Source organism: Pleurodeles waltl, chromosome 11, assembly GCF_031143425.1.
Source record: "Pleurodeles waltl isolate 20211129_DDA chromosome 11, aPleWal1.hap1.20221129, whole genome shotgun sequence".
Classification (NCBI taxonomy): Eukaryota; Metazoa; Chordata; class Amphibia; order Caudata; family Salamandridae; genus Pleurodeles; species Pleurodeles waltl.
This window is the reverse complement of record NC_090450.1, coordinates 676,577,424-676,593,525: the sequence shown is the minus strand read 5'-3', so window position 1 is coordinate 676,593,525 and position 16,102 is coordinate 676,577,424. Positions and strand designations below refer to the sequence as shown.

The window sequence follows — 16,102 nt, the reverse complement described above, 5'->3', positions numbered from 1 at the left end:
TTTGGGCTACAGCCTGCAGCAGTGCCCTGCAGGAAAACCCAGACCCTCAAAAAGTGACTTGCTCCGAAACGTAGAAGTCTTCACTGGGCAAAGGAGCTAAAAATATCCGTCCAGTTAGGGGGCCACCTTTGGGTGCAAAATTCAAATTTCTCCTACTCTTAACTTTCCTGCCAAAAGTCAACAGCTTCACAGAGACCTTGTCCAGTGGATATCTGATGACGTGGAGCCCTCTTCGGACGTAGCCTGCTCTCTACTCTGCTGATGATTTCTGACTTCCATTTCAGAACCTAGGTCTGAAGGTAAAACTTTTCACCGGGATTAACTTGGTCCCTGTATGTGATCCATTATCCATCGTGGTCATCCATAACTTTTGTCTGTGTCTCGGGCAGGCTCAACCAGATGACCGGGGTCAATGATTAGTGCGTTTTCCCCACTATTTTTGAACCTTAGACTTTTAAAAAGCATAACTTTGGTTCTACCGATTGGAGTTTTCTTCTGTTGGTGTCACTGTATTTATTAGAATTCACTCTATTTTTCTAAATTGGTTTGGGATTTTTGTTGTGTTTTGTTTGAATGTTATTAGTGTGAGTACTGCATAAATACTTTACACAATACCTCTAAGTTGAGTCTGATTGCTTTGTGCCAAACTACCAGATGGTTAAGCACAGGTTTATTTAGGTACTTAAGTGGTTCACACTGACAAGGAGCGTGATTATTATTTGAGCAGGGTTCGCACCCCCTCAACTAATACCCCAGTCTCTTACTCTTGGTGTCTCTTAAATAGGCCTCTTAAGAGTGAGAAAGACAGTCCAAGGTTAAAACAGTGTCTGTGTTTCGGCAACAGATAATGCTTAGGGCAGAGTCAATATCAAGATGATGTCAAAGGAATTCAAGGGTAGCATGATTGGCCCAGGGAAAACGTAAAACAAAGCAGATAAAATCTCAAATGGCTCTATGGTGCGTAGTAACTTCACTGTCAATATTGGAAGGCTGCACTTCAGGGAGGCAGAGTGATCTGTTTAGAAGAGTAAAGCTTGCAGTCAAAAATGTGTCACAGTGAAATGGAGTGGTGCATCGTCACTGTCCATATTGGTGGATCATGATCTGAGAAGCAGCATGATTGTCATTGTCTATGGCTTTGTCCACAAGGCAGATTCTGACTTAAGGGCCAGTTGAAGATGGGAGTACTTGATGAAAATGACAAGCTGGTGTTTGGCGAGCAAATGCAACATGTACTAAAAAAGAAATTATGTGTTATGTGACAAAAATGTGCACAGCTTTTCATGTTTTAACCCTGCAACCTGCAAGGAAATTATTGGTGACAAAATGTAACCTTGGAGAAATGAAAGAAGATGGAAGATAGAAATTGAGGAAAGTGGTATTAATCCCACATTTGAAGTGGTAGTGGACCATGCCAAATTGCATACCTGATTGTTTTTACTTCCTTTGACCCTATGTTTTTTAGACCTTGATGGGTGAAATTGTATTGAAAATGTTCTATTTTGCCACCATTTGTTTTGATGGTTTCTTATGGTAAGGCCCTAAAAACCTGTCGAGAGGATGAGACTTACCAGTCATCCCATAAATGCAATGGAACATTTCATAAAGGCTCCTCATGCCATGCTAGTTAACCTATATTTTTAGCCTGTTCATTGGAAACCTATCCTGTAAAAAGGACAGTGCTGGCCCCATTTTCCAAACTTGTTTTTGAAAGTGGTGACCACCCCAAACTCCAGTGTTGTGGAATTGAATAAAATATTTACCTGCCCAAGGGACTAGATTCTTCAGAATTCTACTTGTCACCGTAAATAAAATTCACTTGTCGCCATGCAGTGATGTGACATTTTATTGTATCAGAGCTCTGATAATAGCCTTTCTGAGTTTGTTAGGGCTCGTTTCATTTTGAGATTTGGATTCTAGAAAGGTACTGATTGTGCCACGTTTCTGCAGATCTACATAGAGGGTGGAAAGTAGGCAGGAAGCAGTAGTTATGGGGTTGGAAGTGAGTATACATTCCCAAAACCTAACACATTTAATGGTTTTCAACTCTTTCTTCTCCGATCTCTGCCCATGCTCGAAAAGATTGAACATTCACTTCTGACAAGGTCACGAAATGGAATTACACAAAGGTTTCCTAGGAGGATGGTTTCCAGGCCTGCTTCTGCAATCTTGTGCATTTCTGAAAGGTGCAAGCTTACACCAGTGCAAATACATGTGCCTTTGTGTTCACTTTTGTGACTTTATTTCAGATTTGGGCCCCTTTTTATGTTCATGTTCTTCATAATGGTATTGCATGGACTCGCCATTATTAATCTTGAACAATATATATATATTGGCATGCATCAAACATATTTACTAAGTGATGCTTCAGAAAAATGGTATTTAAAGTTGCACACTAGTTTAGCAACTGTTTTTTCAAGTTGCAAATGTGTTTGTGTCCTTTTTATTTTGAAAGCGAACAATCATCTGGATTTTTTTTATGTTCATACATGTTTTGCCATTTAGTCAATGAGCATTCAAAAAAGTTACATTTTACAAACATGTACATTTTTGTACTGAAACGATTGTCAGTGGTGCAATCTGAGCTCACAGCAGTTCCTTAGATCACTCACCCTAATAATAAAAAAAATTGCATTAATAAGTCATATATACAATTTGAACAACTTAGAAGTATAGATACAACCTTTGCCTTAGAAGGGCAAAATAAACATGAACACTTGTTTTCCTCGTCCCCAAACAATGCCTTGGGCTCAGAAAATAAGAATTTAGCAACCCTACATTTCTCTTGAGAAAGTAAGGTTCAGAATGCAGCACTAATGTTTTTGATAATTTGATGAGTGTCAGCATGCAACTTCCTAGAAAAGCTGTAGCTTTACAGAATATTCCTGGCAACTTGAGCTTTGAAATGTTATGTTACATGCACTTAATATAGCGCACAACTCACTCCCGGAGGATTATCTCGGCATTTACTGAAACAGGATTAGGATTAGCTTTATAGGTCATTTTAGAGTTTACATAAAAACAACCACGTTTTAACAGCTTCTTGAACCTTGTAAGCTCCGCACAGGAGCAGTTGGGAAGTGGTAATTTGTTTCAGTAAAATGGAGCCAGATGAGCGAAGGATCTGCCACCATGTCTAGAAGTGCAAATGAATGGAGTGTGGAGGGCTGATAATTAAGTTTGGAGTACAGGTAGATGGGAAGGGCCTTGTTTAACGCCTTCAGAGTCGGACAGCATATCTTAAAAATTGCCTGCTTCCTGGTGGGCAACCAATGTACGGTTTTTAGAATGGGGCAGCAGAGGAGCATGGGGGAGAAATGCATGTTAGCTGAGTCCCTGTGTTTTGCACCACTTGCAGGTTGGACAGCAATGTGTCATTTACTGCCACTCGAAGTGCTTTCCCATAGTCTAAGCAACTGGTAATTAAAGCCTGGACTAGAGTCTTTCTGTAACTGGAAGGGAGCCACGGGAAGGTTTTCCTTAGCAGCCTCATGGTTGTACCATAGGTAGATTCGACCAGGTCTTACCTAGATAGTATTTGGTCGATCTTATGCCCAAGTTTTTTCACCACCTGTTAGGGGTCGAGAGCAGTACCAAATTCTGATGGCCAACAGTCGGCTGACAAGATGATCTTTGCTTTACCGTAAAGCACAATCTCTGTTTTGTCGCTGTTTAATTGGAGACAGTTTTTAGTAATCCAGTGGGCGATTTTCTTCATGTAGTTTGAAAACCGAAATTGCACTTTTGCTAAATCGGCCCCAAGGGAGACGAGAAGCTGGGTATCATCGGCATATGATATGATCTCAAATCAGCATGATCTCCCTATTTGTTTTACAGGCACTACACAAATGTTAAATAGTGTAGGCCTCAGACACGGACCCTGTGGGACTCCTTAATTAATAGTTATTGGTCTGGACTGAAAGGAGTCCAAACAGATGTTTTAGGTACGGCTTTCAAGAAAGTCCATGAGCCAATTCCAGTTACTGCTGTATACTCCTGCCTCGTATAGTCTGTGGATAAGGATAGAGGCTAGAATTAGAGGCCGCAGACAGGTCCAGTAGAACTAGCATAACAGGGGTACCTGCGTCCAGTGACAATCTAATAGTGTCAGTGGCTGCCACTACTGCGGACTCTGCACTGTGTGGTGCTCTGAAACCAGAGTGTGATCGATCTAAGATCTTAAGTTCTTCTAGGAAGATTGCCAGCTGTTTATTAATGTAACCCTCTAAAATGTTGGCAAGCAGAGGAAGCAACAAGATTGAACGATAGAAAGGGTCCCTGGGTTGCATAGGCTCTTGAGAAACTGGGATACTTGGGTGCACTTCCACTCCATTGGAAGTTTGGCTGAAGTTAAGGAAAGATTGTAAAGCACCATAACTGATGATGTGATACAGTTGCGACACTGGTGGATATTCTGGGGGGACAGTGGTCCAGGGGGGAGCTGGATTTGGCTAACAATAGCATCTTCTGCACGAGCTCCAGAGAGCATAGCTTAAAGATAACCAAAGCATTGGTGGTGTTGAAGGGGGGGGTGACTAAAATTGGTTTCTATCAGTAATAGTTCCTGTTTGATTGAAAAATTCTTGTAAATAGGGGTAATTTTGACTTCAAAAAAGTACGCCAATGAGTCACAGCACATTATGCACAATTTAGTTAAAACAAAATAAATCTCCTTGAGTGGACAGCCCTTCAGACCTTACTGGAGAGTACTAGACTAGTTTGCGTGGTCAGCGCCATTCAGAATATGGTTTAGCAAGGGGGAGAGTATTGTATTTGGCTGTCTCCTTGCACAGGGATGGCAGTGGTTCCTTTCATTAGACACAGAATAGGCAAAGGGCTGCCCTTAACAGTGCAAACACCTTATAGGCAGGGCCAATGGAATTATGCGATTGAGCAGCAGCAGCTGTTTTCACTTAATTGCATATTTACTGCAATTGACACAAACTCCACCATTCGCTACATAATCTGCAGATTTTAACCCAAAAAAATGTTTTAGCTGAAACGATTCAAAAGCTACTACAAACATGGTGGCAAGTGTTTCAGCACCGTGGAAGGCCGTTTACAAACATTGATTGGTCATATTTATGTTGCTTTATTGTATTGTATTATAGTAGTATTTATATAGCGCTTACTACCCCTGACGCGGCAATCCAAGCGCTTTTCGGCGAGTAGCACGCTACTCCGGAACCCAACAAGAATTGGTGATGGATTAGTATCGGGAAATAGGAGTACAGTTTTAGTATTATGAGTTAATTTGAGCAGCGGATATGAGAGTTTGTTAGTTAGATTGACTGGAGTAATGGAGGGGTGGAGGAGAAAAGAATCCAGAAGTGTTATTGGGAGTATATGGTAATAGGATTTAGGCTTGGGATGAGTAAAGGGGGATGGAGGAGGGAAGAGTCTGTGGAAGGGGTTAGGGAGATCATAGTAGCAGTGTGAGATAAATGAGGGCGAATTTAGTAGGGTTGTTTGGGAGGTCATGGTAGTAAAGTGAGGTTTGGTGAGTTAGATCTGGAAGCAGAGGGAAGAGCTTAGGCAGAGTTATTTAGGAGATGAAAGTAGTAGAATGGATTTGGGATGAGTCAGAGTGGGAATGGAGGATAGATTGATAGAGACATTACATATGATGGGTAGATAAGTGTGATAACATGAGAGCAGGGATTCATAGATATCTAGTATGAAAACCCACCCAGGAGCCAACATCACCTACCGGGCACCCCGCCTGTAGGGCAGAGTGCCTACCTGCACGGCACAGGAAGGGGACACTGCAGGCAAGAGACCTACCTACAGTACTGTGACAGTCTGCCACTGACTACTGTATCAGCTAGGAGGCCTACATCATGGTGTACGGTTCCAGCTCCTAAGGGGGGGGGGTCATAGATTGCAGTCTTCGTGATTGCCTCGCCTCTAGAGGCCACTTTTATGGGTGCCATGCCGCCAGAGAGGCATTCTTAACCCCCTTCACTGCTGCCACCCACTCACAAGTGCAGGGCCCATTTTTGCCTATTTAGGATAGTTTGCCCTTAGGGCTCAATAACCCTTTTTCCACATAAGGTATCCATGCCAAATGTGTGGCTTTTTCCCCAAGATCCTGGGGATTCTAAAGGTACCCTGGGTTGGTGGACGTCACTGCAGAGCACAGTCAAAATAGGTAAAATAGCTACATTTTGAATTTTTGGAGAAAAATAGGAAAAAAGTGCTGCCTAAAAATGGCTTCAATGACTGGTGTGCTGTGCTTAAGTCTCCATCTACTCAGCTTTCATGAACATGCAGAGCTGAATAAAAAAAAAAAGATTTTTTTACCTCCAGTGTTTGCATTTTTCAAGGAGGTACCCCTCTTTTCCTATTTTCTGTGCTCTCAACCTACTTCCAGTTTGTGGTGGAAACCACTGTGAAACCCATAGGTGATCCTTAAAAGTTACAAACTTCTGAAAAGTAGACAACATTCTGATTTTAGCAAGGGGTCATATGTGTAGATCCCTCAACGTTTTCCCAAAGGAACTAACTGTTGAAATAAAGAAACATTGAAAATGAGTAGGAAGCAACGGCGATTTGTGACGTTTTCAGCCATACATTTTTGTCACAATGGTCAATTCACAAAAGTAATATATCATTACGTCCGCTAGACCCTTCAGGTTGTCTGGATATGTAGGTTTTTCAAGAACTCAAGGTTCCCAGAGCCAACAAATGATCTGCACCGTACAATGATATTTCATTGAATATCAAGTATAGACCAATTTGTATGGTGAAATATGTACAGTGAAAAATGGCTATCAAGGTAACATATTTATATTTAAAATGGGCACAAGATGTGGAGATTTGGAGCACTGGTTATTTGTACATCTCTAAATTTGTGGGTGCCTGCCCTAGCATACAATATACAGGGTATTTTTCAAAATATCTTCTTTCTTACACACTGGCTTACATTTGGAAGGTACAAATGCAGTGAAATCCAATTGTAATAAGAAATGTTCAACTATTCTGTGCTCCCCATGTCTTCCGATAAAAATGGTGCCTCACGTGTGGGTAGGCCTAGTGCCTGCAACAGTAAAAGGCTCAAAACACAACATGGGCACATCATATTTTGCCACTCAAAACTGACCATTTTTTGGCAAAGTGGGTATCGGTGGATTCTGGGCATGAGCTCAGCCAGCAACATCCAGTGTGGGGTGACTTGTGTGGCTCTCATTAGGGCCACCCCCCCACCCCGCCCACTCAGAATCACTTGCAAACCTCACATTATGACACAAAACTAAGTTTCCTCACATTTCTGTGATGGAAAGTTCTGCAATCTGTGGGAGCTACAAACGTCCTTCCACCTAGCATTCCCCCAGTCTCCTGACAAAAATGGTACCTCACTTGTGTGAGTAGGCCTAGTGCCCACAACAAGAAAACACCTAAAAAGCAACATGGATACATTAAATTTTTACACTCAAAGCGCATCCTTATTATTTTTGCAAAGTGGGTAGCTGTGGATTTTGGGCCCTAGCTCAATCGGCATCTAAAAACCCAGCAAACTTGCATATTTTTTTAAAACTAAGCACCTGGGGGAATTCAGGATGGGTTAACTTGATTGGCTTTCACCAGGTGTTCTTATTTTATTAACCCAGAATCCCTTGCAAACCTCAAACTTTCACAAAAAAAACGCACGTCTTCCCCCACACCTCTGTGATGGAAAGTTCTGGGGTCTTCAGAGAGCCACATACCGCCCACCACCCAGAGTTCCCACTTCTCTCCCACTAAGAACTTCTCTCCCACAACACAAAAAGGCCCTAAGGCACCACTTTGAGAGATAAGCAATAAGAGCAACCGCGACATTCGGGACGTGTTGTGGTGCCACCCATGCAAACCTACGAACAACAGACACCCCCGAAAACCAGACAACCAGGGGACTCCAGGGCGGTGTGCCTTCTGCGGATCCCATGAGGGATTGTTACCCACAATGCCCTGTTAACCTCACACCCTGCCTGAACTCCCCCATCCCCCCACATTCTCTGTTATGGAAAACTCCAGAAATCCACCAAATTCCCTCCACCCACCGCTACCCCACCTGTGCAGGTAAAAATGCTGCACCACCTGTGTGGCCGGGACCGCTGCCCGCAACAGGAATTGATCAAACCAAGGCCAATGGGAGCCATTGCACGGCGGGCTTCCCCTTGACCTTGGCTTGATCAGCCCCCGCCGCGGGCTCCAGGCTCATTCACACGTGGCGCAATGCTTCCATCGGCACAAGTCTGCCATCACTGAGTGGTAGGAACTTCGCAGACTCCTCTGGACCCTGGAAGTTTCCATCACAGAAACGCAAGGAAAATGTGTGACCCCAGACAACGCCTGAGGCCTGCAGGGCACTGTGTATATCAGAACCCTGTGGGACTCTTGGAAGGAACTCCACCCTGAAATGCCCCGGCTGTCCAGTTCTCAAAAATGTCTGCAGTTCGTAGGCCCCCATAAATAGCGGCTGAGCACGGCCCCTAATCCCACAGCCACCCCCATCGCTGATCACTTCATGTAGCTCCCTAGGGCCATTGGTGCCATGGTTTCTTGGCCCACTCACAGAAGTGGGGTTCACTGTTCTTAGGGGTAGGGAGTGTGGGAACTCAGAGTGGGGAGAAATCTGTGACTCCTCACAGACCCCAAAACTTCTCCTCACAGCAACGTGAGAACAATGTGTGTCTTAATCAAACCCTGGGATTATCAGGGCATTGTGGGTAAGAAAATATTGGGGGATCCACGTAAAACACACCACTCTGAACTCCTCAGGGTGTCTGTTTTTCAGAACTGTCTGGGTCTGGTAGGTTCTCCCAGGTGGCAACCTACTCAAGCACAAAAAGAGAAGCCGTTCACCATTGCAAGTGGGATGATATTGGGAATTAGCCAAACTCTCCTGGCCCATATATAAAAACAACACCAAAAGAATCAAATGTCGTATTGCTGGTCATTGAGATTGGCTTCCTTAGTCCAGAGAGGCGCAGAAAGACCAACGCTTTAGGGGTCAGGGTGGTGCCTGATGTTATGACAGGTCAGACCCACCTGAATATTTTATCTTTTGGGGGGAGGTGGCAGAAAGACTCAAATATTTTTTTTTTGAGTTGGGGTATGGCCATGCCCATTCCACTATTCTTTTTAATTAAGCTCTGGTGTCTAGTGGGCATTCTCGGGCAGAATGGTGTGGTGGGGGAAGAGACTGACAGTTTATTTTGTTTGGGGGTTGTGGTCTATAATGGAGAGCCCAGCATCTATATTTTCTTTTCAATTAAGCCCTGGGTTCTAGTGGGCGTTCTGCCCCTCCTTCCTGGGAGGGGAGGGACTGACAGTATATTTTCTTCAGGGTGCTGAACCTCTAGAAAGGCCGCCTTCATGTGTATCGTACCTCTAGAAAGGCCGCCTTCATGGGTATCGTACCTCTAGAATGGCAGCCTTCATGGATGCCAGGCCTCTAGAATGTAAGCCTTCACGGGTGCTGCCCTTATAGAAAGGCAACCTCCATGGGTGTTGTGTCTCTAGAAAGGCAGCCTTCCTGGGTTATGCAACAAAAGGACAGCCTTCATGGGAACTGCCTTTCTAGAAAGTCAGCCTTCTCGGATGCCCCAACAAAACAAAGGTAGCCTTCATAGTTGTTCTAGAAAAGCAGTCTTCAAGGGAGCCCCTAGAAAGGCAGCCTTCCGGGGTGTTGCTCCTCTAGGCAGGCAGCCTTCATGGGCACTAGGCCTCTAGAAAGGCAACCTTTATAAGCATCAGGCCTCTAGAACAGCAAACTTCACAGGTGTAGCCCCTAGAAAGGCAGCCTTCATGGGTGTCGGGCCTCAAGAACGGCAGCCTTCATGGGTGTTGCTCCTCTAGGTAGGCAGCCTTCATGGGCACCGGGCCTCTAGGAGGGCAACAGGCCTCTAGAAAGTTTGCCTTTATAGGCATCAGGCCTCTAGAAAGTTTGCCTTTATAGGCACCAGGCCTCTAGAAAGGCAACCTTCATAGGCATCAGGCCTCTAGAAAGGCAACCTTCATAGGCCTCAGGCCTCTAGAAAGGCAACTTTTACAGGTGTCGCCCCTAGAAAGGCAACCTTTACAGGTGTCGCCCCTAGAAAGGCAGCCTTCATGGGTGCCACGACACAAGGTAGCGCCGCCTCAGGGAAGGTACTTTCAAGATATGCCAAACTGGAGGGAACACACAGTTCTGTGCACCACATTACCGAGAATGCATGATTCTGCGTGCCAACCTGCCGTAATATCTTCTTACGGGTCACTGAGAAGCAAATTATGTTTTTTGTCATACTTTCGGAAGCCACATGATTGCGACATTAACAGGAGATGAACATGCTTCACATGACATGCTGCGCCTTATGCTGTATTTGGGTTTTACACTGGCACTGCAGTGCATTCAGTGTCTTGACGGTGTTTACAGGTGTAAAAAGTGCAAACTAGTGAAGTAATACTATCAAAAAATGTGTCGCGTTACGCTGCATAATCAGCTTTTTGTTGCTGCTTAATTTACTCAACCCTACTGCATAATTCCAGTGGCCCTGCTTATAGGTACAACAGGATGCGTGAAATTGCCCCTCCCAAAGTAAGAAAGTGTTTATGCAAGAACAGCATGGGTGTTGGTACAGCAGGATCGTGAAATTGCCCCTCCCAAAATAAGGAGGTGTGTAGGAACGTAGAACAGCATGGATGTGTGCAGCAATTACTTTTAGACGAGTGCGAGTCCCTGCAAAGAAATGGTAGTGCTTCTAGTAAAGCATTTTTTGTTTAGGAAGCACTCGTGATGCGAGAGCTGCTCCTTTCATAACGTTAACGCTTCATAACAAAAAGCCTTGCAGCAGTGGTTTCCAAACGTTGGCGTGTATGTCATTCATAGAGTTGCACCTCCCGCGAAGCGCGCTTTATACACAGGCGGAGGCGGTTATGACACCAGGCAGCCGCAGCATTGGTTTGCCACCAGGGGCGCTCTCTCCCAGTTTGGCTCTTGTGTAACGCAGCGAGGGGCCTCGGCTGATTGGCCGTCAGTGTGTACTTACGCAAGGTCTGCTGCTTCTTCCTGGACAGGGCCCAGCTCCGGCTATTGTATAAATGAAGCCGAGTCAGAGGCGTCCAGGGTTCCCTGGTGCTGACACGAAATCCCGGGTCCAGGCTGCTGCTGGCAGCGGGATTTTAGAGACCGCATTCTGCTACCTCTGACACAGGGCTCCTAGAAAGACGGCATGACGGGCTCTTCTTGGCCCTAGCAGCGACTGCATGCATGCCAGGATACCTCGGAAGCAACGACGGCGTGCTGATCTGAGGGACTTTGATAGTGTGTGCGCGCTTCGGGGACTGCATGCAGGGAGGCTGCTATCTCGGGTTACGTCGTATTGCGGGCTTCTAGAAACAGTGTAACCCGGTTACCTCTGATGCTGGGCTCCTGAGACTGCACCCCACGTTCCCTCCGGAAGGATTCTGCTCCCCAGCTCCCTCCCCCACTTGCAGTCACCCCGTTCCCCCACCGTAGAGCTACAGGGCATCCTGCGCTCCCTCGGGAGACGGAGCGCGCCCAAGCCGTCTGTACACCTAAGAGAAGCGGCATGCACCCCGTGCTCCCACAGTAGCGAGAGCGCCGCCAGCCCCTGCGGGAGACGCGCTGCATCGCGTGCTCCAGGCGCGCTCATAAACCTGCTGCCCAACGGTAAGTGGTCGTATTTTGGGATCGAAGGCGGGCTGAAGGAGCAGAGGGGATGGGGTGGATGGGATTTTGAAGTCTTCTGTTTGTTGCAAAATGTGATACTAGTTAATTGATCCGTAGAAATGTAAAGAATCTTAGGGTCGTTTACGAAGGTTCTTTGTAATAAGTATGTAAATGTAGTAGGTCGGAATGAGTTGTGCAGTACGCAATATCAATGTTTACACAGATCTGACCTCTGTAACCCAGATGGGATGAACTTGTACACCAGGAACCTGTATACTGTGTACTGCACACTCAGAGCAGGGTACCTTGAATATCTGCCTGGTGTTTATATAATTAACTTGTATAGTAGACTTATCATTCATAACGTCTAATGTGCAGTGACAAAAAAAATAAATGCGTATGTAATCTAGAATCTCGATATTTAATATATACATGCGATAAGGGTACCTGTCTAATCTACATCTACGGTAGAGACGTAGAAAGGGCCTCTGTAACCCATAATATCGACAAGTAATGTACAATTCACAAAAGGGACCCATGTGTTCTGTAATATCCCATGGGGGCAATTCATTTATACTCTAAATGGGCCTTAGTAATCAAAAATATATCTAGTGAACGTACATAGATACCGCTATTATCTCTATTTAATTCACCTGAACATTAGAGATGTTATGTATGTCTATTTTACGTAGACATTGTATGATCTATAATATCAAAATCTAATGAACATAGTCAGAGGAGCATTTTAATAGTTGAAGGACAAATGTGAAGACCTCTGTAATATGTTATTGTATATCTCTGTTATTGGAACCGTTGAACTACAGTAGCTAATGAAGCAACGAAAAAGGGTTTCTGTTGGACATTTAAGTGCCTGTGCAATCTATATCACATAAATTCACAGCAGGTGCCTTGTAAGTGTGTGTCAGTGTATCGTAATTACACCAAAAGCAATGTATCAATATCAAATGTATGTCTATAGAAGAAAAATGTATAATTTAAAATATGTTTTAGTACATTGAAATACTGTTTGTAGCCTTTATCTAATTTATCAGTACAGTAATGGTGTATCTAAACTGCCTAATGTACATAGGAAATGGGGTTTGCGTTCTCTTTAATATCCGTATTTGTCAAACACACGCAGAAATGACCAGTCTAGCCTACACTTTCAAATGACTGTACCTAAAAGAGACCTGTGTATGTACATGCGCAAAAGAGATATGAAATCTAGAATATCAATATTTAATGGGTGTACTTAGAACAGATCTGTTAAATCTTTATCCTGTTTTCTTGTATAGCAATGGACCTCTGTAATCTATGCCTAATGTGCATAGAGAAAGGTGCCTAGGTAATCTTAAATAGCAGTATTTAATAAACAAACACAGAGGAAGCCAATCTGAAATGAACCTACTTAGAAGAGGCTTTGTAATCTGGAATACCAATACAAGAAGAAAGGAACATCTTTAATCTGCAATTTAGGAGACATCAAATACATTCAGTGGTCGAAGTGCATTAAAAATGGTTTGGGAACTGTGATACTGTTTGCAGTGGGGGTGGGGTCAGTGAGTGTGGGCGCGGTCAACGGTATGGCTACAAAAAAATAAAATATTCTTTACGTTTTTTGGGGGGGGTTTCACTGTCCGATAGCTACATATAAAATGACATGCATCTTAAATGAAAAATAAGAAAAGTTGTTACTCATTGGGAAATGCACTACAGTACATTATGAAACCTCTGTTAGTTAATGCACTGCAGATGTCTGTGTGTAACCAAGGAGCCACAGAATTGTCTTGGTTGGTGCAGTGGATAATATTGACTTGTGTATTTTAGTGCTATGAGGTCACAGCCTGTGACAGAAAGCACTGTGAATATGTAATTCATTATTTTAAGCTTGCATTACACACAGTATAAGATAGACTGCTACAAAATGTGCAAAATGTTTAAGATAAAATGGTGCTTCCAAAATATAGATTTTAGTAATACCCAGAGTGTGCATATTGCAATAATTTTTATATTACTGTCCCTTCAGTACCTCCATGTGTAGTAAGCCGGAATTAAAAACACGCACTTCACAGCCCAGTTGTTGACTCTTTGCATTACCACTCTAAAAGATTACATTTTATCATCACAAAGCTTTGAGCGATTAGGTTAATTAAAGCTAGTACCGGTTTCAGTGCATCCTTTACATTTACAGATTAACTCATGGCATACATTTGCAGTTCCTCATGGCTAGCAGGCACCCTGGCAGAAAGGCTTCAGCTGTCTGTCTGACTTAGGTTTCACACTACAATAAAATTCCCTAAATGACACATCAGCTGAAGCATTTAGACTATCTGAATTGAATGTCTTGTGACAGTTGTCATTTTACATAAGGTAGGGCAACGGTGTTTCATAAATCATAAAAGAATGGGCACTTCGTGCTCCTCCAATCCCGCCCACTTCAACCACTAAGTACACACACAGAAAGGATCTGTGTAATCTAGAACTAGTATTAAACGAGCAGATACAGAAGAACTTTGTGTACTCTGAAAAATCTGATGTATGTGCATGAAAGAGACTTAAGTAACTATCAACTGTACCGTAGTGAACATGCAATGGCTTTTTAAGAGCCTATGGGGTGGGTGGCTGGCCCCACAGTAGGTGAGTGGAAGCGTTTGATTCTCCCCTTTACTGAGCTAGAGGGCAGGCTGGGAGCATTTGCCTGCAGCCTTGCTCTATAGTCTGGTTCTGGTGTCTTTGTGCCTGTAATTATCGGGTTAAGAGACATCGTGAAATTTAGAATGGCCTGGATATGTATACAACCTTGATAACTCTGAGCCACTTGTAATGAGGGTCGTAGTGTATACAGGAGCTGAATAGATACGTGTAATATTTATCAAACATGCTTTTGGGGGAAAGGACCTGTGTAATTCTTGTAAACTAAAGTGTGTTGTTTAGAGAGCAGGTTAAGAGAGAAATATAAAACATTTGGTTGGCAAATAAAAGCTATCACAACCTGCAAGAGTGCATTCGGGAACTGATAGGATGAGAATAATTTTTTTAGTTCTGGGGGGGTCCACAAAGCCTCCTCGGGGGTCCGCACATCTTAGAAACTTAAATATTAGCAGATTTGTAAAGTGTATATAATTAAAGTGGCTAAATGTACAATTGAAAATCTTAAAACGTACTGTAAATGTCAAGGAATTTCTAATTGGAGGCTACAAATTTAATTAGTAGCCATAGATTAATTTGTGAGAGCACTGCAGGTGCATCAACCAGAAAATAGTATGGACAATGTGTGGCTTTAATTGAGTTTAGAAACGCTCCCACCTTCCTGTTATTTTTTTTATTTGTATTTGTTTGCACATTAAATAAAATGTGTTATCATGTGTGTATGTTTTTGATAAATGCGCGTTTCTGTATTGTATGTGTATTGTGTTGTGGTTCAAATCGTCCACAATGCTTAGCCCTGGGTCCACCCTTCCAGTAATGACTCTGGGTGGTTCCCCAGATTCAAATAATAATTCAGTGGGGGGTCCACAGGTTCCAGTGATGATAAAGTGGGGGTCCATAGAAGTCAAAAGGTTGAAAACCACAGTTTTAATCTGTAAAATGTAGGAATTATTTTGTTTTACCAGGAGGCCTTGCGAGTGCCTGGCAGTGCCAGCATTGATTGACAGTCTGGGAAGCGTACAGCGCATCAAGCCAGAAACTGCTTGGCTGGGAAAGGATGTCTGTCTGCCACGCGCCACCCAGAGCCACTCTCGTGGTGTCCGCACGAGGAAGCAAGCGGGCTTCCTCTATCAAGTCCAACAGCAACTAGGGAGAATAACCGCCAGCGCACCCCTCACCCTTATTTCTAGGAGGGTCCTTTTTCAACGCTCAGCCGCAGGCCGGTTCCTTTCTCGTTTTGGGGAGTTTTTCTTTTCCAATCTACAGTATTGGTACCATGTATAATTTTCCTATCGTTTTCTTCAGTGTCCCCATCTGCTCGCTAACCTTTATCGTTTTCTTTCCTGAGCATTATGTGCCGTCTTTGGCCCTGTGTTGGTAGCAGTACTGGTTGGTTGGTTCAGCAGCGGTTCCGTGCTATTCTACGCCGCAGTGTCGCTGAGGTACTGTCAGACTGTTTCATTAGCAGGATGCGGGTTTTGTTTTTAATGAAATGCCGGCTTTCTAACGCTCCAACATCCAGGATTGCAGCTCTGACCTAAATTGAACATAAAGTGGAAGCAGCAGACAGGAGTGGGGGCCTGGTGAGCTTCTGTGTTAACCTATTGTGTTCAGAGAGCTTCGATGGGGAGCACGTGGGCTCCAAAGGAGAGATTACGAAACCGTGATGCGCAGCAGGCGGCTGTGTGGGAAAACCTACATTACATTACTCGACATTACGCGGGAGCGGCGATTCCATCACAGAGCGGCCTTCCTTCCCCTCATTCTCCTCCAACTCCCTTTCAGAGAAGGGTCCCT

General features: G+C 44.0%; 1 protein-coding gene and 1 long non-coding RNA gene across 3 annotated transcripts in view; one reads left to right on the top strand and one right to left on the bottom strand.

Moving 5' to 3' along the window:
* LOC138265954 (uncharacterized) overlaps positions 1-11,150 on the bottom strand; it is a 77,489-nt gene extending 66,339 nt beyond the window's left edge. The window contains exon 1 of the long non-coding RNA XR_011199443.1: positions 11,013-11,150. This is a non-coding gene — a long non-coding RNA (uncharacterized lncRNA). The remainder of the gene's footprint in view (positions 1-11,012) is intronic.
* Positions 1-16,102, top strand: part of SLC23A2 (solute carrier family 23 member 2) — a 631,030-nt gene that overhangs the window by 188,176 nt on the left and 426,752 nt on the right. Inside the window, exon 1 of one of the 2 annotated variants that reach the window (XM_069214171.1) lies at positions 10,989-11,656. The exons of the other annotated variant lie outside the window; for it this stretch is intronic. The gene's annotated coding sequence lies outside the window, so the exon portion shown is untranslated. Of the gene's footprint in view, positions 1-10,988; positions 11,657-16,102 lie in introns of those variants that run through there. 2 annotated transcript variants of the gene reach the window in all.